At 42.4% G+C, this 26936-nt stretch overlaps 1 long non-coding RNA gene across 1 annotated transcript in view; it reads right to left on the bottom strand.

Moving 5' to 3' along the window:
- Window positions 1–3313: 3313 nt before the first annotated feature.
- Window positions 3314–26936, bottom strand: part of LOC145816679 (uncharacterized) — an 82704-nt gene continuing 59081 nt past the window's right edge. Inside the window, exons 2-3 of the long non-coding RNA XR_014358756.1 lie at window positions 3979–4031; window positions 3314–3571 (exon numbers count right to left, since the gene is read on the bottom strand). This is a non-coding gene — a long non-coding RNA (uncharacterized LOC145816679). The remainder of the gene's footprint in view (window positions 3572–3978; window positions 4032–26936) is intronic.

The following is a 26936-nucleotide window of genomic DNA, read 5'->3' as shown; positions in this document are numbered from 1 at the left end:
GCATGCAAAACCAAGTACTGTGCACAAAACTGTGCGATGAGGTGCGCAAGATAGGGCGATAAAATGTATGGAAAATGCAAGTAATGGTCACAGTGCAAAATAGCGCGATGCGCAAAATAGCGCGATAAAATGCATGCAAAATGCAAGTAATGTGAACAAAGCAGTGCGATGAGGTGCGCAAGATAGCACGATAAAATGCATGCAAAACGCAAGTAATGTGCGCAAAACAGTGCGATGAGGTGCGCAAGATAGCGCGATAAAATGCATGGAAAATGCAAGTAATGGTCATAGCGCAAAATAGCGCGATGCGCAAAATAGAACGATAAAATGCATGCAAAATGCAAGTAATGTGAACAAAACAGTGCGATGAGGTGCGCAATATAGCGCGACAAAATGCATGCAAAACGCAAGTAGTGTGCATAAAACAGTGCGATGAGGTGCGCAAGATAGCGCGATAAAACGCATGGAAAATGCAAGTAATGGTCACAGCGCAAAATAGCGCGATTCGCGAAATAGCGCGATAAAATGCATGCAAAATGCAAGTAATGTGAACAAAACAGTGCGATGAGGTGCGCAAGATAGCGCGACAAAATGCATGCAAAACGCAAGTAATGTGCACAAAACAGTGCGATGAGGTGCGCAAGATAGCGCGATAAAATGCACGGAAAATGCAAGTAATGGTCATAGCGCAAAATAGCGCGATGCGCAAAATAGCGCGATAAAATGCATGCAAAATGCAAGTAATGTGAACAAAACAGTGCGATGAGGTGCGCAAGATAGCGCGACAAAATGCATGCAAAACGCATGTGCACAAAACAGTGCGATGAGGTGCGCAAGATAGCGCGATAAAATGCATGGAAAATGCAAGTAATGGTCACAGTGCAAAATAGCGCGATGCGGAAAATAGCGCGATAAAATGCATGCAAAATGCAAGTAATGTGAACAAAACAATGCGATGAGGTGCGCAAGATACAAAATGCATGCAAAACGCAAGCAATGCGCAAAAACAGTGCGATGAGGTGCGCAAGATAGCGCGACAAAATGCATGCAAAACGCAAGTAATGTGCAAAAACTGTGCGATGAGGTGCGCAAGATAGCGCGATAAAATGCATGGAAAACGCAAGTAATGTGCAAAAACAGTGCGATGAGGTGCGCAAGATAGCGCGATAAAATGCATGGAAAATGCAAGTAATGGTCACAGCGCAAAATAGCGGGATAAAATGCATGCAAAATGCATGTAATATGAACAAAACAGTGCGATGAGGTGCGCAAGATAGCGCGATAAAATGCATGCAAAACGCAAGTAGTGTGCAGAAAACAGTGCGATGAGGTGCGCAGGATAGTGCGATAAAACTCATGGAAAATGCATGTAATGGTCATAGAGCAAAATAGCGCGATGCGCAAAATAGCACTATAAAATGCATGCAAAATGCAAGTATTGTGAACAAAACAGTGCGATGAGGTGCGCAAGATAGCGCGACAAAATGCATGCAAAACGCAAGTATTGTGCATAAAACAGTGCGATGAGGTGCGCAAGATAGCGCGATAAAATACAAGGAAAATGCAAGTAATGGTCACAGCGCAAAATAGCGCGATGCGCGAAATAGCGCGATAAAATGCATGCAAAATGCAAGTAATCTGAACAAAACAGTGCGATGAGGTGCGCAAGATAGCGCGACAAAATGCATGCAAAACGCAAGTAATGTGCACAAAACAGTGCGATGAGGTGCGCAAGATACCGCGATAAAATGCATGGAAAATGCAAGTAATGGTCACAGTGCAAAATAGCGCGATGCGCAAAATAGCGCGATAAAATACATACAAAATGCAAGTAATGTGAACAAAACAATGCGATGAGGTGCGCAAGATAGCGCTACAAAGTGCATGCGAAACGTAAGTAATGTGCACAAAACAGTGAGATGAGGTGCGCAAGATAGCGCGATAAAATGCATGGAAAATTGAAGTAATGGTCACAGCGCAAAATAGCGCGATAAAATGCATGCAGAATGCGAGTAATGTGAACAAAACAGTGCGATGAGGTGCGCAAGATAGCGTTACAAAGTGCATGGAAAACCAAGTAATGTGCACAAAACTGTGCGATGAGGTGCGCAAGATAGGGCGATAAAATGTATGGAAAATGCAAGTAATGGTCACAGTGCAAAATAGCGCGATGTGCAAAATAGCGCGATAAAATGCATGCAAAATGCAAGTAATGTGAACAAAGCAGTGCGATGAGGTGCGCAAGATAGCACGATAAAATGCATGCAAAACGCAAGTAATGTACGCAAAACAGTGCGATGAGGTGCGCAAGATAGCGCGATAAAATGCATGGAAAATGCAAGTAATGGTCATAGCGCAAAATAGCGCGATGCGCAAAATAGCACGATAAAATGCATGCAAAATGCAAGTAATGTGAACAAAACATTGCGATAAGGTGCGCAATATAGCGCGACAAAATGCATGCAAAACGCAAGTAGTGTGCATAAAACAGTGCGATGAGGTGCGCAAGATAGCACGATAAAATGCATGGAAAATGCAAGTAATGGTCACAGCGCAAAATAGCGCGATTCGCGAAATAGCGCGATAAAATGCATGCAAAATGCAAGTAATGTGAACAAAACAGTGCGATGAGGTGCGCAAGATAGCGCGACAAAATGCATGGAAAACGCAAGTAATGTGCACAAAACAGTGCGATGAGGTGCGCAAGATAGCGCGATAAAATGCATGGAAAATGCAAGTAATGGTCATAGCGCAAAATAGCGCGATGCGCAAAATAGCGCGATAAAATGCATGCAAAATGCAAGTAATGTGAACAAAACAGTGCGATGAGGTGCGCAAGATAGCGCGACAAAATGCATGCAAAACGCAAGTAATGTGCAAAAACAGTGCGATGAGGTGTGCAAGATAGCGCGACAAAATGCATGCAAAACGCAGGTAATGTGCAAAAACAGTGCGATGAGGTGCGCAAGATAGCGCGATAAAATGCATGGAAAATGCAAGTAATGGTCACAGCGCAAAATGGCGGGATAAAATGCATGCAAAATGCATGTAATGTGAACAAAACAGTGCGATGAGGTGCGCAAGATAGCGCGATAAAATGCATGCAAAACGCAAGTAGTGTGCAGAAAACAGTGCGATGAGGTGCGCAGGATAGTGCAATAAAACGCATGGAAAATGCATGTAATGGTCATAGAGCAAAATAGCGTTGTCACACCCCAAATTCGGGCACGACCGGCCGTGGCCCACAAGGACTTAACCCAAGGCACACGTAAGCCTAAACACGAATCCAATTACATTGAACAACTGAACAATAGTCCAATAATAAATAACCAAAACTCAATCCAAACATGTCACAATTATAAACGGCAAAATCAACCGTAATCAAAAAATCATCCAAACTTGTGGGATATAAACAACCCACATATCAAAAATAATCCTAAATGAACTTCGATAAGAATAAATATAAATATGCACAAACTTGACATAACACTCCAAACTAAAGGAATGCCCTAGAGGTCCATGCAATTGAGTCCCCGCTACGCCATGAGTCCACTCTAAGTCCTTCTAACACCTGGAAGTGATAAAAACTAAGTCAGCTGATAGCTCAGTGAGTAGCAACATGGATAGTAAATACAGTTTTGAAAACAGGGTTCAATTCCAAAATAAGTTATATATCACAGAAACTAGATTGGCATACAGTTTGGTAAATACAATCTGTTTCAAAAAAAAGGTTCCACAAATCAACACTTAAAATACTCATGTCTCGCAAGAACATGATAAACGACATTTTCCACTTACAACAGATTATAACAAATAGTTTACAGTATGCCAAGTTCACACATGTTTAAGAAATAATTTGATTCAATTGATAATATAATAATTTATCAAAACAGTTTAATCATGAAACAACAATTTAATTTTTCCAACAGTTCAGGGTAGGGGAACATTTATAAAAATATGTAGCATGAAACTACTCACCTGAAACGCAATAATATAATCCTCGAATAAAGTGTAAAAGTCCAACTAGTGGCCTGAACCAAGTATAAAAACTACGCGTCACAACTAATTTAAAAATACTAAATAAAATAGGAACTAAGTAACCTCAAACTAAAACGCACTAACACGGCTTAACCCAACTCACCGTTACTCTTAAATATTACCTAAGTTCATATTCTTCAAGGTCTAAAATCACCCAAGACATAGATTCCGATCGAAACTTAACTAAATATAACTTTAAGATGAAACAGTATTTTAAACAAGTTTTCCCAATCTATTCGCTAACTTTGAAAATTTCAAAACCCACTCCACGCTATTCGAAAAATTCCAATAACCTCCAGATATGATCTAATATATCCTAAGTTTCAAACCCAATTGGTTTCACTTGATTTGCTTATCGAAATAATTTTTCTACAATTTATTATATCCAAACAGGTTGTTTTCTGCAGCACTTTAAAGAAATTAACGGTTCTCTTAATATACACGAGCAATCAATGCAAGGCCAAAAACGTACGAAACTAGACTCATAACCGGTTCTAATGACACTAATTTGATAATTTTTGGATTTATACCCAAAGAGAACAACAATCCCGAATTTACTGTTTCGGACTGGTTTCCTGGACAGATTTGAATACCTCAATTTATATGGATTTCGACTCCCAAAAATTATGAAAAAATTCAGATATGCAATTCAATGTGTAATTGATCTACTGTAAAAATTTCAGATTAAAATTCATCCGTTTGATATGGTTTCTTGATTTTTAAAGTTTGTGACTTTGTACAGAATTTTTGGACTGAAAATTACACCCAATCTTTACACATAAATTTAGCTCCTCAAGTTTCTTAATAGGATATCTATATACACAATGCATAAACCTACAACCTCTCCATCAATGAACAAAATAATTATAGAATAAGGATGAAGAACAAAAAGAAGAGAAGAAAACCAAGGAGGGCTAACCTTTGATGATCACACACAACACAACACACCCAAAAGTTCTTTGATTGCAACATCTTCTTTTTTTTCCTTCTCTCTAACCCTCTCCCGTGGCTGCTGTTGTTGCCCTATGTGGTGAACAAATAATAGAGTAGGGTTTGTGTTTATTTTATTTTATACTAGTGGTGGGCACACATAGGTCAAATAAATAGATAAATATACAAAAAATATGTATAAGTTACACGCAACTCAAATGGTAGGAGTCTTATATATTAACCTTGTGGTCTAGAGTTCAAGTCACCCCCTCCTCTCTCTCACTTTTTATTTTTATTTTTATAATAAACCTTGTCTCTAAATTAAAGACTTTCACCATAAATTTATTTTAGGTTTTAAAATTAATTAAAAGATCCTCCAATAATATTTAATTTGCACTTAAAGGTTCATAATAAAATATTTGAGATTTGTAAAATTATTATTTAGTTATTTACTTAATTTTTATATTCGGGTTCTCACAAGCGCGATGCGCAAAATAGCACTATAAAATGCATGCAAAATGCAAGTAATGTGAACAAAACAGTGCGATGTGGTGCGCAAGATAGCGCGACAAAATGCATGCAAAACGCAAGTAGTGTGCATAAAACAGTGCGATGAGGTGCGCAAGATAGCGCGATAAAATACATGAAAAATGCAAGTAATGGTCACAGCGCAAAATAGCGCGATGCGCGAAATAGCTCAATAAAATGCATGCAAAATGCAAGTAATGTGAACAAAACAGTGCGATGAGGATCGAAAGATAGCGCGACAAAATGCATGCAAAACGCAAGTAATGTGCACAAAATAGTGCGATGAGGTGCGCAAGATAGCGCGATAAAATGCATGGAAAATGCAAGTAATGGTCACAGTGCAAAACAGCGCGATGCGCAAAATAGCGCGATAAAATGCATGCAAAATGCAAGTAATGTGAACAAAACAATGCGATGAGGTGCGCAAGATAATGCTACAAAGTGCATGCAAAACGTAAGTAATGTGCACAAAATAGTGAGATGAGGTGCGCAAGATAGCGCGATAAAATGCATGGAAAATGCAAGTAATGGTCACAGCGCAAAATAGCGCGATAAAATGCATGCAAAATGCAAGTAATGTGAACAAAATAGTGCGATGAGGTGCGCAAGATAGCGTTACAAAGTGCATGCAAAACCAAGTAATGTGCACAAAACTGTGCGATGAGGTGCGCAAGATAGGGCGATAAAATGTAAGGAAAATGCAAGTAATGGTCACAGTGCAAAATAGCGCGATGCGCAAAATAGCGCGATAAAATGCATGCAAAATGCAAGTAATGTGAACAAAGCAGTGCGATGAGGTGCGCAAGATAGCACGACAAAATGCATGCAAAACGCAAGTAATGTGCGCAAAACAGTGCGATGAGGTGCGCAAGATAGCGCGATAAAACGCATGGAAAATGCAAGTAATGCTCAAAGCGCAAAATAGCGCGATGCGCAAAATAGCACGATAAAATGCATGCAAAATGCAAGTAATGCGAACAAAACAGTGCGATGAGGTGCGCAATATAGCGCGACAAAATGCATGCAAAACGCAAGTAGTGTGAATAAAACAGTGCGATGAGGTGCGCAAGATAGCGCGATAAAACGCATGGAAAATGCCAGTAATGGTCACAGCGCAAAATAGCGCGATGCGCGAAATAGCGTGATAAAATGCATGCAAAATGCAAGTAATGTGAACAAAACAGTGCGATGAGGTGCGCAAGATAGCGCGACAAAATGCATGCAAAACGCAAGTAATGTACACAAAATAGTGCGATGAGGTGCGCAAGATAGCGCGATAAAATGCATGGAAAATGCAAGTAATGGTCATAGCGCAAAATAGCGCGATGCGCAAAATAGCGCGATAAAATGCATGCAAAATGCAAGTAATGTGAACAAAACAGTGCGATGAGGTACGCAAGATAGCGCTACAAAGTGCATGCAAAACGTAAGTAATGTGCACAAAACAGTGCGATGAGGTGCGCAAGATAGCGCGATAAAATGCATGGAAAATGCAAGTAATGGTCACAGCGCAAAATAGCGCGATAAAATGCATGCAAAATGCAAGTAATGTGAACAAAACAGTGCGACGAGGTGCGCAAGATAACGTTACAAAGTGCATGCAAAACCAAGTAATGTGCACAAAACTGTGCGATGAGGTGCGCAAGATAGCGCGATAAAATGTATGGAAAATGCAAGTACTGGTCACAGTGCAAAACAGCGCTATGCGCAAAATTGCGCGATAAAATGCATGCAAAATGCAAGTAATGTGAAGAAAACAGTGCGATGTGGTGCGCAAGATAGCGCCACAAAATGCATGCAAAACGCAAGTAATGTGCGCAAAACAGTGCGATGAGGTGCGCATGATAGCGCGATAAAATGCATGGAAAATGCAAGTAATGGTCACAGCGCAAAATAGCGCGATAAAATGCATGCAAAATGCAAGTAATGTGCACAAAACAGTGCGATGAGGTGCGCAAGATAGCACGATAAAATGCATGGAAAATGCAAGTAATGGTCACAGCGCAAAATACCGCGATGCGCAAAATAGCGCGATAAAATGCATGCAAAATGCAAGTAATGTGAACAAAACAGTGCGATGAGGTGCACAAGATAGCGCAACAAAGTGCATGCAAAACGCAAGTAATGTGCACAAAACAGTGCGATGAGGTGTGCAAGATAGCGCGATAAAATGCATGAAAAATGCAAGTAATGGTCACAGCGCAAAATAGCGCGATAAAATGCATGCAAAATGCAAGTAATGTGAACAAAACAGTGCGATGAGGTGCGCAAGATAGCGTTACAAAGTGCATGCAAAACCAAGTAATGTGCACAAAACAGTGCGATGAGGTGCGCAAGATAGCGCGATAAAATGCATAGAAAATGCAAGTAATGGTCACAGTGCAAAATAGCGCGATGCGCAAAATAGCGCGATAAAATGCATGCAAAATGCAAGTAATGTGAACAAAGCAGTGCGATGAGGTGCGCAAGATAGCACGACAAAATGCATGCAAAACGCAAGTAATGTGCGCAAAACAGTGCGATGAGGTGCGCAAGATCGATAAAATGCATGGAAAATGCAAGTAATGGTCACAGCACAAAATAGCGCGATGCGCAAAATAGCGCGATAAAACGCATGCAAAATGCAAGTAATGTGAACAAAACTGTGCGATGAGTTGCGCAAGATAGCGCGATAAAATGCATGGAAAATGCAAGTAATGTGAACAAAACAGTGCGATGAGGTGCGCAAGATAGCGCGACAAAATGCTTGCAAAACACAAGTGATATGCACAAAACTGTGCGATGAGGTGGGCAAGATAGTGCGATAAAATGCATGGAAAATGCAAGCAATGGTCAAAGTGCAAAATAACGCGATGCGCAAAATAGCGCGATAAAATGCATGCAAAATGCAAGTAATGTGAACAAAATAGTGCGATGAGGTGCGCAAGATAGAGCGACAAAATGCATGCAAGACGCAAGTAATGTGGATAAAACAGTGCGATGAGGGGCGCAAGATAGCGCGATAAAATGCATGGAAAAGGCAAGTAATGGTCACAGCGCAAAATAGCGCGATGCGCAAAATAGCGCGATAAAATGCATGCAAAATGCAAGAAATGTGAACAAAACAATGCGATGAGATATGCAAGATAGCGCGACAAAATGCATGCAAAACGCAAGTAATGTGCACAAAACAGTGCGAAGAGGTGCGCAAGATAGTGCGATAAAATGCATGGAAAATGCAAGTAATGGTCACTGCGCAAAGTAGCGCGATGCGCAAAATAGCGCGATAAAATGCATGCAAAATGCAAGTAATGTGAACAAAACAGTGCGATGAGATGCGCAAGATAGCGTTGCAAATTGCATGGAAAACCAAGTAATGTGCACAAAACAGTGCGATGAGGTGCGCAAGATAGCGCAATAAAATGCATGGAAAATGCAACTAATGGTCACAGCGCAAAATAGCGCGATGCGCAAAATAGCGCGATAAAACGCATGCAAAATGCAATTAATGTGAACAAAACAGTGCGATGAGGTGCGTAAGATAGCGCGACAAAATGCATGCAAAACGCAAGTAGTGTGCACAAAACAGTGCGATGAGGTGCGCAAGATAGCGCGATAAAATGCATGGAACATGCAAGTAATGGTCACAGCGCAAAATAGCGCGATGCGCGAAATAGCGCGATAAAATGCATGCAAAATGCAAGTAATGTGCACAAAACAGTGCGATGAGGTGCGCAAGATAGCGCGACAAAATGCATGCAAAACGCAAGTAATGTGCACAAAACAGTGCGATGAGGTGCGCAAGATAGCGCGATAAAATGCATGGAAAATGCATGTAATGGTCACAACGCAAAATGGCGCGATGCGCAAAATAGCGCGATAAAATGCATGCAAAATGCAAGTAATGTGAACAAAACAGTGCGATTAGGTGCGCAAGATAGCGCAACAAAGTGCATGCAAAACGCAAGTAATGTGCACAAAACAGTGCGATGAGGTGTGCAAGATAGCGCGATAAAATGCATGAAGAATGCAAGTAATGGTCACAGCGCAAAATAGCGCGATAAAATGCATGCAAAATGCAAGTAATGTGAACAAAACAGTGCGATGAGGTGCGCAAGATAGCATTACAAAGTGCATGCAAAACCAAGTAGTGTGCACAAAACAGTGCGATGAGGTGTGCAAGATAGCGCGATAAAATGTATGGAAAATGCAAGTAATGGTCACAGTGCAAAATAGCGCGATGCGCAAAATAACGCGATAAAATGCATGCAAAATGCAATTAATGTGAACAAAGCAGTGCGTTGAGGTGCGCAAGATAGCACGACAAAATGCATGCAAAACGCAAGTAATGTGCGCAAAACAGTGCGATGAGGTGCGCAAGATAGCGCGATAAAATGCATGGAAAATGCAAGTAATGGTCGCAGCACAAAATAGCGCGATGCGCAAAATAGCGCGATAAAACGCATGCAAAATGCAAGTAATGTGAACAAAACAGTGCGATGAGGTGCGCAAGATAGCGCGATAAAATGCATGGAAAACGCAAGTAATGTGAACAAAACAGTGCGATGAGGTGCGCAAGATAGCGCGAAAAAATGCATGCAAAACGGAAGTGATGTGCACAAAACCGTGCGATGAGGTGGGCAAGATAGTGCGATAAAATGCATGTAAAATGCAAGCAATGGTCAAAGTGCAAAATAGCGCGATGCGCAAAATAGCGCGATAAAATACATGCAAAATGCAAGTAATGTGAACAAAATAGTGCGATGAGGTGCGCAAGATAGCGCGACAAAATGCATGCAAGACGCAAGTAATGTGCATAAAACAGTGCGATGAGGTGCGCAAGATAGCGCGATAAAATGCATGGAAAATGCAAGTAATGGTCACAGCGTAAAAATAGCGCGATGCGCAAAATAGCGCGATAAAATGCATGCAAAATGCAAGAAATGTGAACAAAACAGTGCAATGAGGTATGCAAGATAGCGCGACAAAATGCATGCAAAACGCAAGTAATGTGCACAAAACAGTGCGATGAGGTGCGCAAGATAGCGCGATAAAATGCTTGGAAAATGCAAGTAATGGTCACTGCGCAAAGTAGCGCGATGCACAAAATAGCGCGATAAAATGCATGCAAAATGCAAGCAATCTGAACAAAACAGTGCGATGAGGTGCACAAGATAGCGTTAGAAATTGCATGCAAGACCAAGTAATGTGCACAAAACAGTGCGATGAGGTGCGCAAGATAGCGCGATAAAATGCCTGGAAAATGCAAGTGATGGTCACAGTGCAAAACAGCGCGATGCGCAAAATAGCGCGATAAAATGCATGCAAAATGCAAGTAATGTGAACAAAACAGTGCGATGAGGTGCGCAAGATAGCGCGACAAAATGCATGCAAAACGCAAGTAATGTGCAAAAACAGTGCGATGAGGTGCGCAAGATAGCGCGACAAAATGCATGCAAAACGCAAGTAATGTGCAAAAATAGTGCGATGAGGTGCGCAAGGTAGCGCGATAAAATGCATGGAAAATTCAAGTAATGGTCACAGCGCAAAATAGCGGGATAAAATGCATGCAAAATGCATGTAATGTGAACAAAACAGTGCGATGAGGTGCGCAAGATTGCGCGATAAAATGCATGCAAAACGCAAGTAGTGTGCAGAAAATAGTGCGATGAGGTGCGCAGGATAGTGCGATAAAACGCATGGAAAATGCATGTAATGGTCATAGAGCAAAATAGAGCGATGCGCAAAATAGCACTATAAAATGCATGCAAAATGCAAGTAATGTGAACAAAACAGTGCGATGTGGTGCGCAAGATAGCGCAACAAAATGCATGCAAAACGCAAGTAGTGTGCATCAAACAGTGCGATGAGGTGCGCAAGATAGCGCGATAAAATACATGGAAAATGCAAGTAATGGTCACAGCGCAAAATAGCGCGATGCGCGAAATAGCGCGATAAAATGAATGCAAAATGCAAGTAATGTGAACAAAACAGTGCGATGAGGTGCGCAAGATAGCGCGACAAAATGCATGCAAAACGCAAGTAATGTGCACAAAATGGTGCGATGAGGTGCGCAAGATAGCGCGATAAAATGCATGGAAAATGCAAGTAATGGTCACAGTGCAAAATAGCGCGATGCGCAAAATAGCGCGACAAAATGCATGCAAAATGCAAGTAATGTGAACAAAACAATGCGATGAGGTGCGCAAGATAGCGCTACAAAGTGCATGCAAAACGCAAGTAATGTGCACAAAACAGTGAGATGAGGTGCGCAAGATAGCGCGATAAAATGCATGGAAAATGCAAGTAATGGTCACAGCGCAAAATAGCGCGATAAAATGCATGCACAATGCGAGTAATGTGAACAAAACAGTGCGATGAGTTGCGCAAGATAGCGTTACAAAGTGCATGCAAAACCAAGTAATGTGCACAAAACAGTGCGATGAGGTGCGCAAGATAGGGCAATAAAATGTATGGAAAATGCAAGTAATGGTCACAGTGCAAAATAGCGCGATGCGCAAAATATCGCGATAAAATGCATGCAAAATGCTAGTAATGTGAACAAAGCAGTGCGATGAGGTGTGCAAGATAGCACGATAAAATGCATGCAAAACGCAAGTAATGTACGCAAAACAGTGCGATGAGGTGCGCAAGATAGCGCGATAAAATGCATGGAAAATGCAAGTAATGGTCATAGCGCAAAATAGCGCGATGCGCAAAATAGCACGATAAAATGCATGCAAAATGCAAGTAATGTGAACAAAACAGTGCGATGAGGTGCGCAATATAGCGCGACAAAATGCAAGTAATGTGAACAAAACAGTGCGATGTGGTGCGCAAGATAGCGCGACAAAATGCATGCAAAACGCAAGTAGTGTGCATAAAACAGTGCGATGTGATGCGCAAGATAGCGCGATAAAACGCATGGAAAATGCAAGTAATGGTCACAGCGCAAAATAGCGCGATGCGCGAAATACCGCGATAAAATGCATGCAAAATGCAAGTAATGTGAACAAAACAGTGCGATGAGGTGCGCAAGATAGCGCGACAAAATGCATGCAAAACGCAAGTAATGTGCACAAAACAGTGAGATGAGGTGCGCAAGATTGCGCGATAAAATGCATGGAAAATGCAAGTAATGGTCATAGCGCAAAATAGCGCGATGCGCAAAATAGCGCGATAAAATGCATGCAAAATGCAAGTAATGTGAACAAAACAGTGCGATGAGGTACGCAAGATAGCGCTGCAAAGTGCATGCAAAACGCAAGTAATGTGCACAAAACTGTGCGATGAGTTACGCAAGATAGCGCTACAATGTGCATGCAAAACGTAAGTAATGTGCACAAAACAGTGCGATGAGGTGCGCAAGATAGCGCGATAAAATGCATGGAAAATGCAAGTAATGGTCACAGCGCAACATAGCGCGATAAAATGAATGCAAAATGCAAGTAATGTGAACAAAACAGTGCGACGAGGTGCGCAAGATAGCGTTACAAAGTGCATGCAAAACCAAGTAATGTGCCCAAAACTGTGCGATGAGGTGCGCAAGATAGCGCGATAAAATGTATGGAAAATGCAAGTAATGGTCACAGTGCAAAATAGCGCGATGCGCAAAATAGCGCGATAAAATGCATGCAAAATGCAAGTAATGCCAAGAAAACAGTGCGATGTGGTGCGCAAGATAGCGCGACAAAATGCATGCAAAACGAAAGTAATGTGCGCAAAACAGTGCGATGAGGTGCGCAAGATAGCGCGATAAAATGCATGGAAAATGCAAGTAATGGTCACAACGCGAAATAGCGCGATAAAATGCATGTAAAACGCAAGTAATGTGAACAAAATAGTGCGATGAGGTGCGCAAGATAGCGCGATAAAATGCATGCAAAACGCAAGTGGTGTGCACAAAACAGTGCGATGAGGTGCGCAAGATAGTGCGATAAAATGCTTGGAAAATGCAAGTAATGGTCATAGCGCAAAATAGCGCGATGCGCAAAATAGCGCGATAAAATGCATGCAAAATGCAAGTAATGTGAACAAAACAGTGCGATGAGGTGCGCAAGATAGCGCGACAAAATGCATGCAAAACGCAAGTAGTTTGCACAAAACAGTGCGATGAGGTGCGCAAGATAGCGCGATAAAATGCATGGAAAATGCAAGTAATGGTCAAAGCGCAAAATTGCGCGATGCGCAAAATAGCGCGATAAAACGCATGCAAAATGCAAGTAATGTGAACAAAACAGTGCGATGAGTTGCGCAAGATAGCGCGATAAAATGCATGCAAAATGCAAGTAATGTGAACAAAACTGTGCGATGAGGTGCGCAAGATAGCGCGACAAAATGCATGCAAAACGCAAGTAATGTGCAAAAACAGTGCGATGAGGTGCACAAGATAGCGCGATAAAATGCATGGAAAATGCAAGTAATGGTCACAGCGCAAAATAGCGCGATAAAATGCATGCAAAATGCAAGTAATGTGAACAAAACAGTGCGATGAGGTGCGCAAGATAGCGCGACAAAATGCATGCAAAACGCAAGTAGTGTGCATAAAACAGTGCGATGAGGTGCGCAAGATAGCGCGACAAAATGCATGCAAAACGCAAGTAGTGTGCATAAAACAGTGCGATGAGGTGCGCAAGAGAGCGCGATAAAATGCATGGAAAATGCAAGTAGTGGTCACAGCGCAAAATAGCGCGATGCGCGAAATAGCGCGATAAAAAGCATGCAAAATGCAAGTAATGTGAACAAAACAGTGCGATGTGGTGCGCAAGATAGCGCGACAAAATGCATGCAAAACGCAAGTAATGTGCACAAAACAGTGCGATGAGGTGCGCAAGATAGCGCGATAAAATGCATGGAAAATGCAAGTAATGGTCACAGCGCAAAATACCGCGATGCGCAAGATAGCGCGATAAAATGCATGCAAAATGCAAGTAATGTGAACAAAACAGTGCGATGAGGTGTGCAAGATAGCGCGACAAAATGCATGCAAAACGCAAGTAATGTGCACAAAACAGTGCGATGAGGAGCGCAAGATAGCGCGATAAAATGCAAGGAAAATGCAAGTAATGGTCACAGCGCAAAATAGCGCGATAAAATGCATGCGAAATGCAAGTGATGTGAACAAAACAGTGCGATGAGGTGCGCAAGATAGCGCGACAAAATGCATGCAAAACGCAAGTAATGTGCAAAAACAGTGCGATGAGGTGTGCAAGATAGCGCGATAAAATGCTTGAAAAATGCAAGTGATGTGAACAAAACAGTGCGATGAGGTGCGCAAGATAGCGCGATAAAATGCATGCAAAACGCAAGTAGTGTGCACAAAACAGTGCGATGAGGTGCGCAAGATAGTGCGATAAAATGCGTGGAAAATGCATGTAATGGTCATAGCGCAAAATAGCGCGATGCGCAAAATAGCACGATAAAAAGCATGCAAAATGCAAGTAATGTGAACAAAATAGTGCGATGAGGTGCGCAAGATAGCGTGATAAAATGCATGCAAAGCGCAAGTAGTGTGCATAAAACAGTGCGATGAGCTGCGCAAGATAGCGCGATAAAATGCATGGAAAATGCAAGTAATGGTCACAGCGCAAAATAGCGCGAAGCGCGAAATAGCGCGATGCGCGAAATAGCGCGATAAAATGCATGCAAAATGCAAGTAATGTGAACAAAACAGTGCGTTGAGGTGCGCAAGATAGCGCGACAAAATGCATGCAAAACGCAAGTAATGTGCACAAAACAGTGCGATGAGGTGCGCAAGATAGCGCGATAAAATGCATGGAAAATGCAAGTAATGGTCACAGCGCAAAATAGCGCGATGCGCAAAATAGTGCGATAAAATGCATGCAAAATGCAAGTAATGTGAACAAAACAGTGCGATAAGGTGCGCAACATAGCGCAACAAAGTGCATGCAAAATGCAAGTATTGTGCACAAAACAGTGCGATGAGGTGTGCAAGATAGCGCGATAAAATGCATGAAAAATGCAAGTAATGGTCACCGCGCAAAATAGCACGATAAAATGCATGCAAAATGCAAGTAATGTGAATAAAACAGTGCGATGAGGCGCGCAAGATAGCGTTACAAAGTGCATGCAAAACCAAGTAATGTGCACAAAACAGTGCGATGAGGTGCGCAAGATAGCGCTATAAAATGTATGGAAAATGCAAGTAATGGTCACAGTGCAAAATAGCGCGATAAAATGCATGCAAAATGCAAGTAATGTGAACAAAGCAGTGCGATGAGGTGCGCAAGATAGCACGACAAAATGCATGCAAAACGCAAGTAATGTGCGCAAAACTATGCGATGAGGTGCGCAAGATAGCGCGATAAAATGCATGGAAAATGCAAGTAATGGTCACAGCACAAAATTGCGCGATGCGCAAAATTGCGCGATAAAACGCATGCAAAATGAAAGTAATGTGAACAAAACAGTACGATGAGTTGCGCAAGATAACGCGATAAAATGCATGCAAAATGCAAGTAATGTGAACAAAACAGTGCGATGAGGTGCGCAATATAGCGCGACAAAATGCATGCAAAACGCAAGTAATGTGCAAAAACAGTGCGATGAGGTGCGCAAGATAGCGCGATAAAATGCATGTAAAATGCAAGTAATGGTCACAGCGCAAAATAGCGCGATGCGCAAAATAGGGCGATAAAACCCATGCAAAATGCAAGTAATGTGAACAAAATAGTGCGATGAGGTGCGCAAGATAGTGCGATAAAATGCATGGAAAATGCAAGTAATGGTCACAGCACAAAATAGCGCGATGCGCAAAATAGGGCGATAAAACCCATGCAAAATGCAAGTAATGTGAACAAAATAGTGCGATGAGGTGCGCAAGATAGCGCGATAAAATGCATGGAAAATGCAAGTAATGGTCACAGCGCAAAATAGCGCGATAAAATGCGTACAAAATGCAAGTAATGTGAACAAAACAGTGCGATGAGGTGCGCAAGATAGCGCGATAAAATGCATGCAAAACGCAAGTAGTGTGCACAAAACAGTGCGATGAGGTGCGCAAGATAGTGCGATAAAATGCTTGGAAAATGCAAGGAATGGTCATTGCGCAAAATAGCGCGATGCGCAAAATAGCACGACAAAATGAATGCAAAATGCAAGTAATGTGAACAAAACAGTGCGATGAGGTGCGCAAGATAGCGCGACAAAATGCATGCAAAACGCAAGTAGTGTGCATAAAACAGTGCGATGAGGTACGCAAGATAGCGCGATAAAATGCATGGAAAATGCAAGTAATGGTCACAACGCAAAATAGCGCGATGCGCGAAATAACGCGATAAAATGCATGCAAAATGCAAGTAATGTGAACAAAACAGTGCGATGAGGTGCGCAAGATAGCGTGATAAAATGCATGCAAAGCGCAAGTAGTGTGCATAAAACAGTGCGATGAGGTGCGCAAGATAGCGCGATAAAATGCATGGAAAATGCAAGTAATAGTCACAGCGCAAAATAGCGCGAAGCGCGAAATAGCGCGATGCGCGAAATAGCGCGATAAAATGCATGCAAAATGCAAGTAATGTGAACAAAACAGTGCGTTGAGGTGCGCAAGATAGCGCGACAAAATGCATGCAAAACGCAAGTAATGTGCACAAAACAGTGCGATGAGGTGCGCAAGATAGCGCGATAAAATGCATGGAAAATGCAAGTAATGGTCACAGCGCAAAATAGCGCGATGCGCAAAATTGTGCGATAAAATGCATGCAAAATGCAAGTAATGTGAACAAAACAGTGCGATGAGGTGCGCAAGATAGCGCGACAAAATGCATGCAAAACGCAAGTAGTGTCCATAAAACAGAGCGATGAGGTGCGGAAGATAGCGCGATAAAATGCATGGAAAATGCTAGTAATGTGAACAAAACAGTGCGATGAGGTGCGCAAGATAGCGCGATAAAATGCATGCCAAATGCATGTAATGTGAACAAAACAGTGCGATGAGGTGCGCAAGATTGCGCGACAAAATGCATGCAAAACGCAAGGAATGTGCACAAAACAGTGCGATGAGGTGCGCAAGATAGCGCGATAAAATGCATGAAAAATGCAAGTAATGGTCACAGCGCAAAATAGCGCGATGCGTAAAATAGGGCGATAAAATGCATGCAAAATGCAAGTAATGTGAACAAAACAGTGCGATAAGGTGCGCAACATAGCGCAAAAAAGTGCATGCAAAACGCAAGTATTGTGCACAAAACAATGCGATGAGGTGTGCAAGATAGCGCGATAAAATGCATGAAAAATGCAAGTAATGGTCACCGCGCAAAATAGCACGATAAAATGCATGCAAAATGCAAGTAATGTGAATAAAACAGTGCGATGAGGCGCGCAAGATAGCGTTACAAAGTGCATGCAAAACCAAGTAATGTGCACAAAACAGTGCGATGAGGTGCGCAAGATAGCGTGATAAAATGCATGCAAAACGCAAGTAGTGTGCACAAAACAGTGCGATGAGGTGCGCAAGATAGTGCGATAAAATGCGTGGAAAATGCATGTAATGGTCATAGCGCAAAATAGCGCGATGCGCAAAATAGCACGATAAAAAGCATGCAAAATGCAAGTAATGTGAACAAAACAGTGCGATGAGGTGCGCAAGATAGCGTGATAAAATGCATGCAAAGCGCAAGTAGTGTGCATAAAACAGTGCGATGAGCTGCGCAAGATAGCGCGATAAAATGCATGGAAAATGCAAGTAATGGTCACAGCGCAAAATAGCGCGAAGCGCGAAATAGCGCGATGCGCGAAATAGCGCGATAAAATGCATGCAAAATGCAAGTAATGTGAACAAAACAGTGCGTTGAGGTGCGCAAGATAGCGCGACAAAATGCATGCAAAACGCAAGTAATGTGCACAAAACAGTGCGATGAGGTGCGCAAGATAGCGCGATAAAATGCATGGAAAATGCAAGTAATGGTCACAGCGCAAAATAGCGCGATGCGCAAAATAGTGCGATAAAATGCATGCAAAATGCAAGTAATGTGAACAAAACAGTGCGATAAGGTGCGCAACATAGCGCAACAAAGTGCATGCAAAATGCAAGTATTGTGCACAAAACAGTGCGATGAGGTGTGCAAGATAGCGCGATAAAATGCATGAAAAATGCAAGTAATGGTCACCGCGCAAAATAGCACGATAAAATGCATGCAAAATGCAAGTAATGTGAATAAAACAGTGCGATGAGGCGCGCAAGATAGCGTTACAAAGTGCATGCAAAACCAAGTAATGTGCACAAAACAGTGCGATGAGGTGCGCAAGATAGCGCTATAAAATGTATGGAAAATGCAAGTAATGGTCACAGTGCAAAATAGCGCGATAAAATGCATGCAAAATGCAAGTAATGTGAACAAAGCAGTGCGATGAGGTGCGCAAGATAGCACGACAAAATGCATGCAAAACGCAAGTAATGTGCGCAAAACTATGCGATGAGGTGCGCAAGATAGCGCGATAAAATGCATGGAAAATGCAAGTAATGGTCACAGCACAAAATTGCGCGATGCGCAAAATTGCGCGATAAAACGCATGCAAAATGAAAGTAATGTGAACAAAACAGTACGATGAGTTGCGCAAGATAACGCGATAAAATGCATGCAAAATGCAAGTAATGTGAACAAAACAGTGCGATGAGGTGCGCAATATAGCGCGACAAAATGCATGCAAAACGCAAGTAATGTGCAAAAACAGTGCGATGAGGTGCGCAAGATAGCGCGATAAAATGCATGTAAAATGCAAGTAATGGTCACAGCGCAAAATAGCGCGATGCGCAAAATAGGGCGATAAAACCCATGCAAAATGCAAGTAATGTGAACAAAATAGTGCGATGAGGTGCGCAAGATAGTGCGATAAAATGCATGGAAAATGCAAGTAATGGTCACAGCACAAAATAGCGCGATGCGCAAAATAGGGCGATAAAACCCATGCAAAATGCAAGTAATGTGAACAAAATAGTGCGATGAGGTGCGCAAGATAGCGCGATAAAATGCATGGAAAATGCAAGTAATGGTCACAGCGCAAAATAGCGCGATAAAATGCGTACAAAATGCAAGTAATGTGAACAAAACAGTGCGATGAGGTGCGCAAGATAGCGCGATAAAATGCATGCAAAACGCAAGTAGTGTGCACAAAACAGTGCGATGAGGTGCGCAAGATAGTGCGATAAAATGCTTGGAAAATGCAAGGAATGGTCATTGCGCAAAATAGCGCGATGCGCAAAATAGCACGACAAAATGAATGCAAAATGCAAGTAATGTGAACAAAACAGTGCGATGAGGTGCGCAAGATAGCGCGACAAAATGCATGCAAAACGCAAGTAGTGTGCATAAAACAGTGCGATGAGGTACGCAAGATAGCGCGATAAAATGCATGGAAAATGCAAGTAATGGTCACAACGCAAAATAGCGCGATGCGCGAAATAACGCGATAAAATGCATGCAAAATGCAAGTAATGTGAACAAAACAGTGCGATGAGGTGCGCAAGATAGCGTGATAAAATGCATGCAAAGCGCAAGTAGTGTGCATAAAACAGTGCGATGAGGTGCGCAAGATAGCGCGATAAAATGCATGGAAAATGCAAGTAATAGTCACAGCGCAAAATAGCGCGAAGCGCGAAATAGCGCGATGCGCGAAATAGCGCGATAAAATGCATGCAAAATGCAAGTAATGTGAACAAAACAGTGCGTTGAGGTGCGCAAGATAGCGCGACAAAATGCATGCAAAACGCAAGTAATGTGCACAAAACAGTGCGATGAGGTGCGCAAGATAGCGCGATAAAATGCATGGAAAATGCAAGTAATGGTCACAGCGCAAAATAGCGCGATGCGCAAAATTGTGCGATAAAATGCATGCAAAATGCAAGTAATGTGAACAAAACAGTGCGATGAGGTGCGCAAGATAGCGCGACAAAATGCATGCAAAACGCAAGTAGTGTCCATAAAACAGAGCGATGAGGTGCGGAAGATAGCGCGATAAAATGCATGGAAAATGCTAGTAATGTGAACAAAACAGTGCGATGAGGTGCGCAAGATAGCGCGATAAAATGCATGCCAAATGCATGTAATGTGAACAAAACAGTGCGATGAGGTGCGCAAGATTGCGCGACAAAATGCATGCAAAACGCAAGGAATGTGCACAAAACAGTGCGATGAGGTGCGCAAGATAGCGCGATAAAATGCATGAAAAATGCAAGTAATGGTCACAGCGCAAAATAGCGCGATGCGTAAAATAGGGCGATAAAATGCATGCAAAATGCAAGTAATGTGAACAAAACAGTGCGATAAGGTGCGCAACATAGCGCAAAAAAGTGCATGCAAAACGCAAGTATTGTGCACAAAACAATGCGATGAGGTGTGCAAGATAGCGCGATAAAATGCATGAAAAATGCAAGTAATGGTCACCGCGCAAAATAGCACGATAAAATGCATGCAAAATGCAAGTAATGTGAATAAAACAGTGCGATGAGGCGCGCAAGATAGCGTTACAAAGTGCATGCAAAACCAAGTAATGTGCACAAAACAGTGCGATGAGGTGCGCAAGATAGCGCTATAAAATGTATGGAAAATGCAAGTGATGGTCACAGTGCAAAATAGCGCGATGCGCAAAATAGCGCGATAAAATGCATGCAAAATGCATGTAATGTGAACAAAACAGTGCGATGAGGTGCGCAATATAGCGCGACAAAATGCATGCAAAACGCAAGTAATGTGCAAAAACAGAGCGATGAGGTGCGCAAGATAGCGCGATAAAATGCATGTAAAATGCAAGTAATGGTCACAGCGCAAAATAGCGCGATGCGCAAAATAGGGCGATAAAACCCATGCAAAATGCAAGTAATGTGAACAAAATAGTGCGATGAGGTGCGCAAGATAGTGCGATAAAATGCATGGAAAATGCAAGTAATGGTCACAGCACAAAATAGCGCGATGCGCAAAATAGGGCGATAAAACCCATGCAAAATGGAAGTAATGTGAACAAAATAGTGCGATGAGGTGCGCAAGATAGCGCGATAAAATGCATGGAAAATGCAAGTAATGGTCACAGCGCAAAATAGCGCGATAAAATGCGTACAAAATGCAAGTAATGTGAACAAAACAGTGCGATGAGGTGCGCAAGATAGCGCGATAAAATGCATGCAAAACGCAAGTAGTGTGCACAAAACAGTGCGATGAGGTGCGCAAGATAGCGCGATAAAATGCATGGAACATGCAAGTAATGGTCACAGCGCAAAATAGCGCGATGCGCGAAATAGCGCGATAAAATGCATGCAAAATGCAAGTAATGTGCACAAAACAGTGCGATGAGGTGCGCAAGATAGCGCGACAAAATGCATGCAAAACGCAAGTAATGTGCACAAAACAGTGCGATGAGGTGCGCAAGATAGCGCGATAAAATGCATGGAAAATGCATGTAATGGTCACAACGCAAAATGGCGCGATGCGCAAAATAGCGCGATAAAATGCATGCAAAATGCAAGTAATGTGAACAAAACAGTGCGATAAGGTGCGCAAGATAGCGCAACAAAGTGCATGCAAAACGCAAGTAATGTGCACAAAACAGTGCGATGAGGTGTGCAAGATAGCGCGATAAAATGCATGAAAAATGCAAGTAATGGTCACAGCGCAAAATAGCGCGATAAAATGCATGCAAAATGCAAGTAATGTGAACAAAACAGTGCGATGAGGTGCGCAAGATAGCATTACAAAGTGCATGCAAAACCAAGTAGTGTGCACAAAACAGTGCGATGAGGTGTGCAAGATAGCGCGATAAAATGTATGGAAAATGCAAGTAATGGTCACAGTGCAAAATAGCGCGATGCGCAAAATAACGCGATAAAATGCATGCAAAATGCAATTAATGTGAACAAAGCAGTGCGTTGAGGTGCGCAAGATAGCACGACAAAATGCATGCAAAACGCAAGTAATGTGCGCAAAACAGTGCGATGAGGTGCGCAAGATAGCGCGATAAAATGCATGGAAAATGCAAGTAATGGTCGCAGCACAAAATAGCGCGATGCGCAAAATAGCGCGATAAAACGCATGCAAAATGCAAGTAATGTGAACAAAACAGTGCGATGAGGTGCGCAAGATAGCGCGATAAAATGCATGGAAAACGCAAGTAATGTGAACAAAACAGTGCGATGAGGTGCGCAAGATAGCGCGACAAAATGCATGCAAAACGGAAGTGATGTGCACAAAACCGTGCGATGAGGTGGGCAAGATAGTGCGATAAAATGCATGTAAAATGCAAGCAATGGTCAAAGTGCAAAATAGCGCGATGCGCAAAATAGCGCGATAAAATACATGCAAAATGCAAGTAATGTGAACAAAATAGTGCGATGAGGTGCGCAAGATAGCGCGACAAAATGCATGCAAGACGCAAGTAATGTGCATAAAACAGTGCGATGAGGTGCGCAAGATAGCGCGATAAAATGCATGGAAAATGCAAGTAATGGTCACAGCGCAAAAATAGCGCGATGCGCAAAATAGCGCGATAAAATGCATGCAAAATGCAAGAAATGTGAACAAAACAGTGCAATGAGGTATGCAAGATAGCGCGACAAAATGCATGCAAAACGCAAGTAATGTGCACAAAACAGTGCGATGAGGTGCGCAAGATAGCGCGATAAAATGCTTGGAAAATGCAAGTAATGGTCACTGCGCAAAGTAGCGCGATGCACAAAATAGCGCGATAAAATGCATGCAAAATGCAAGCAATCTGAACAAAACAGTGCGATGAGGTGCACAAGATAGCGTTAGAAATTGCATGCAAAACCAAGTAATGTGCACAAAACAGTGCGATGAGGTGCGCAAGATAGCGCGATAAAATGCCTGGAAAATGCAAGTGATGGTCACAGTGCAAAACAGCGCGATGCGCAAAATAGCGCGATAAAATGCATGCAAAATGCAAGTAATGTGAACAAAACAGTGCGATGAGGTGCGCAAGATAGCGCGACAAAATGCATGCAAAACGCAAGTAATGTGCAAAAACAGTGCGATGAGGTGCGCAAGATAGCGCGACAAAATGCATGCAAAACGCAAGTAATGTGCAAAAATAGTGCGATGAGGTGCGCAAGGTAGCGCGATAAAATGCATGGAAAATGCAAGTAATGGTCACAGCGCAAAATAGCGGGATAAAATGCATGCAAAATGCATGTAATGTGAACAAAACAGTGCGATGAGGTGCGCAAGATTGCGCGATAAAATGCTTGCAAAACGCAAGTAGTGTGCAGAAAATAGTGCGATGAGGTGCGCAGGATAGTGCGATAAAACGCATGGAAAATGCATGTAATGGTCATAGAGCAAAATAGAGCGATGCGCAAAATAGCACTATAAAATGCATGCAAAATGCAAGTAATGTGAACAAAACAGTGCGATGTGGTGCGCAAGATAGCGCAACAAAATGCATGCAAAACGCAAGTAGTGTGCATCAAACAGTGCGATGAGGTGCGCAAGATAGCGCGATAAAATACATGGAAAATGCAAGTAATGGTCACAGCGCAAAATAGCGCGATGCGCGAAATAGCGCGATAAAATGAATGCAAAATGCAAGTAATGTGAACAAAACAGTGCGATGAGGTGCGCAAGATAGCGCGACAAAATGCATGCAAAACGCAAGTAATGTGCACAAAATGGTGCGATGAGGTGCGCAAGATAGCGCGATAAAATGCATGGAAAATGCAAGTAATGGTCACAGTGCAAAATATCGCGATGCGCAAAATAGCGCGACAAAATGCATGCAAAATGCAAGTAATGTGAACAAAACAATGCGATGAGGTGCGCAAGATAGCGCTACAAAGTGCATGCAAAACGCAAGTAATGTGCACAAAACAGTGAGATGAGGTGCGCAAGATAGCGCGATAAAATGCATGGAAAATGCAAGTAATGGTCACAGCGCAAAATAGCGCGATAAAATGCATGCACAATGCGAGTAATGTGAACAAAACAGTGCGATGAGTTGCGCAAGATAGCGTTACAAAGTGCATGCAAAACCAAGTAATGTGCACAAAACAGTGCGATGAGGTGCGCAAGATAGGGCAATAAAATGTATGGAAAATGCAAGTAATGGTCACAGTGCAAAATAGCGCGATGCGCAAAATATCGCGATAAAATGCATGCAAAATGCTAGTAATGTGAACAAAGCAGTGCGATGAGGTGTGCAAGATAGCACGATAAAATGCATGCAAAACGCAAGTAATGTACGCAAAACAGTGCGATGAGGTGCGCAAGATAGCGCGATAAAATGCATGGAAAATGCAAGTAATGGTCATAGCGCAAAATAGCGCGATGCGCAAAATAGCACGATAAAATGCATGCAAAATGCAAGTAATGTGAACAAAACAGTGCGATGAGGTGCGCAATATAGCGCGACAAAATGCAAGTAATGTGAACAAAACAGTGCGATGTGGTGCGCAAGATAGCGCGACAAAATGCATGCAAAACGCAAGTAGTGTGCATAAAACAGTGCGATGTGATGCGCAAGATAGCGCGATAAAACGCATGGAAAATGCAAGTAATGGTCACAGCGCAAAATAGCGCGATGCGCGAAATACCGCGATAAAATGCATGCAAAATGCAAGTAATGTGAACAAAACAGTGCGATGAGGTGCGCAAGATAGCGCGACAAAATGCATGCAAAACGCAAGTAATGTGCACAAAACAGTGAGATGAGGTGCGCAAGATAGCGCGATAAAATGCATGGAAAATGCAAGTAATGGTCATAGCGCAAAATAGCGCGATGCGCAAAATAGCGCGATAAAATGCATGCAAAATGCAAGTAATGTGAACAAAACAGTGCGATGAGGTACGCAAGATAGCGCTACAAAGTGCATGCAAAACGCAAGTAATGTGCACAAAACTGTGCGATGAGTTACGCAAGATAGCGCTACAATGTGCATGCAAAACGTAAGTAATGTGCACAAAACAGTGCGATGAGGTGCGCAAGATAGCGCGATAAAATGCATGGAAAATGCAAGTAATGGTCACAGCGCAACATAGCGCGATAAAATGAATGCAAAATGCAAGTAATGTGAACAAAACAGTGCGACGAGGTGCGCAAGATAGCGTTACAAAGTGCATGCAAAACCAAGTAATGTGCCCAAAACTGTGCGATGAGGTGCGCAAGATAGCGCGATAAAATGTATGGAAAATGCAAGTAATGGTCACAGTGCAAAATAGCGCGATGCGCAAAATACCGCGATAAAATGCATGCAAAATGCAAGTAATGCCAACAAAACAGTGCGATGTGGTGCGCAAGATAGCGCGACAAAATGCATGCAAAACGCAAGTAATGTGCGCAAAACAGTGCGATGAGGTGCGCAAGATAGCGCGATAAAATGCATGGAAAATGCAAGTAATGGTCACAACGCGAAATAGCGCGATAAAATGCATGTAAAACGCAAGTAATGTGAACAAAATAGTGCGATGAGGTGCGCAAGATAGCGCGATAAAATGCATGCAAAACGCAAGTAGTGTGCACAAAACAGTGCGATGAGGTGCGCAAGATAGTGCGATAAAATGCTTGGAAAATGCAAGTAATGGTCATAGCGCAAAACAGCGCGATGCGCAAAATAGCGCGATAAAATGCATGCAAAATGCAAGTAATGTGAACAAAACAGTGCGATGAGGTGCGCAAGATAGCGCGACAAAATGCATGGAAAACGCAAGTAGTTTGCACAAAACAGTGCGATGAGGTGCGCAAGATAGCGCGATAAAATGCATGGAAAATGCAAGTAATGGTCAAAGCGCAAAATTGCGCGATGCGCAAAATAGCGCGATAAAACGCATGCAAAATGCAAGTAATGTGAACAAAACAGTGCGATGAGTTGCGCAAGATAGCGCGATAAAATGAATGCAAAATGCAAGTAATGTGAACAAAACTGTGCGATGAGGTGCGCAAGATAGCGCGACAAAATGCATGCAAAACGCAAGTAATGTGCAAAAACAGTGCGATGAGGTGCACAAGATAGCGCGATAAAATGCATGGAAAATGCAAGTAATGGTCACAGCGCAAAATAGCGCGATAAAATGCATGCAAAATGCAAGTAATGTGAACAAAACAGTGCGATGAGGTGCGCAAGATAGCGCGACAAAATGCATGCAAAACGCAAGTAGTGTGCATAAAACAGTGCGATGAGGTGCGCAAGATAGCGCGACAAAATGCATGCAAAACGCAAGTAGTGTGCATAAAACAGTGCGATGTGGTGCGCAAGAGAGCGCGATAAAATGCATGGAAAATGCAAGTAGTGGTCACAGCGCAAAATAGCGCGATGCGCGAAATAGCGCGATAAAAAGCATGCAAAATGCAAGTAATGTGAACAAAACAGTGCGATGTGGTGCGCAAGATAGCGCGACAAAATGCATGCAAAACGCAAGTAATGTGCACAAAACAGTGCGATGAGGTGCGCAAGATAGCGCGATAAAATGCATGGAAAATGCAAGTAATGGTCACAGCGCAAAATA

Source organism: Camellia sinensis, unplaced genomic scaffold, assembly GCF_055761805.1.
Source record: "Camellia sinensis isolate YWXY unplaced genomic scaffold, ASM5576180v1 Unanchor4, whole genome shotgun sequence".
Lineage (NCBI taxonomy): Eukaryota > Viridiplantae > Streptophyta > Magnoliopsida > Ericales > Theaceae > Camellia > Camellia sinensis.
This window is presented reverse-complemented; position numbering and strand designations above follow the sequence as displayed.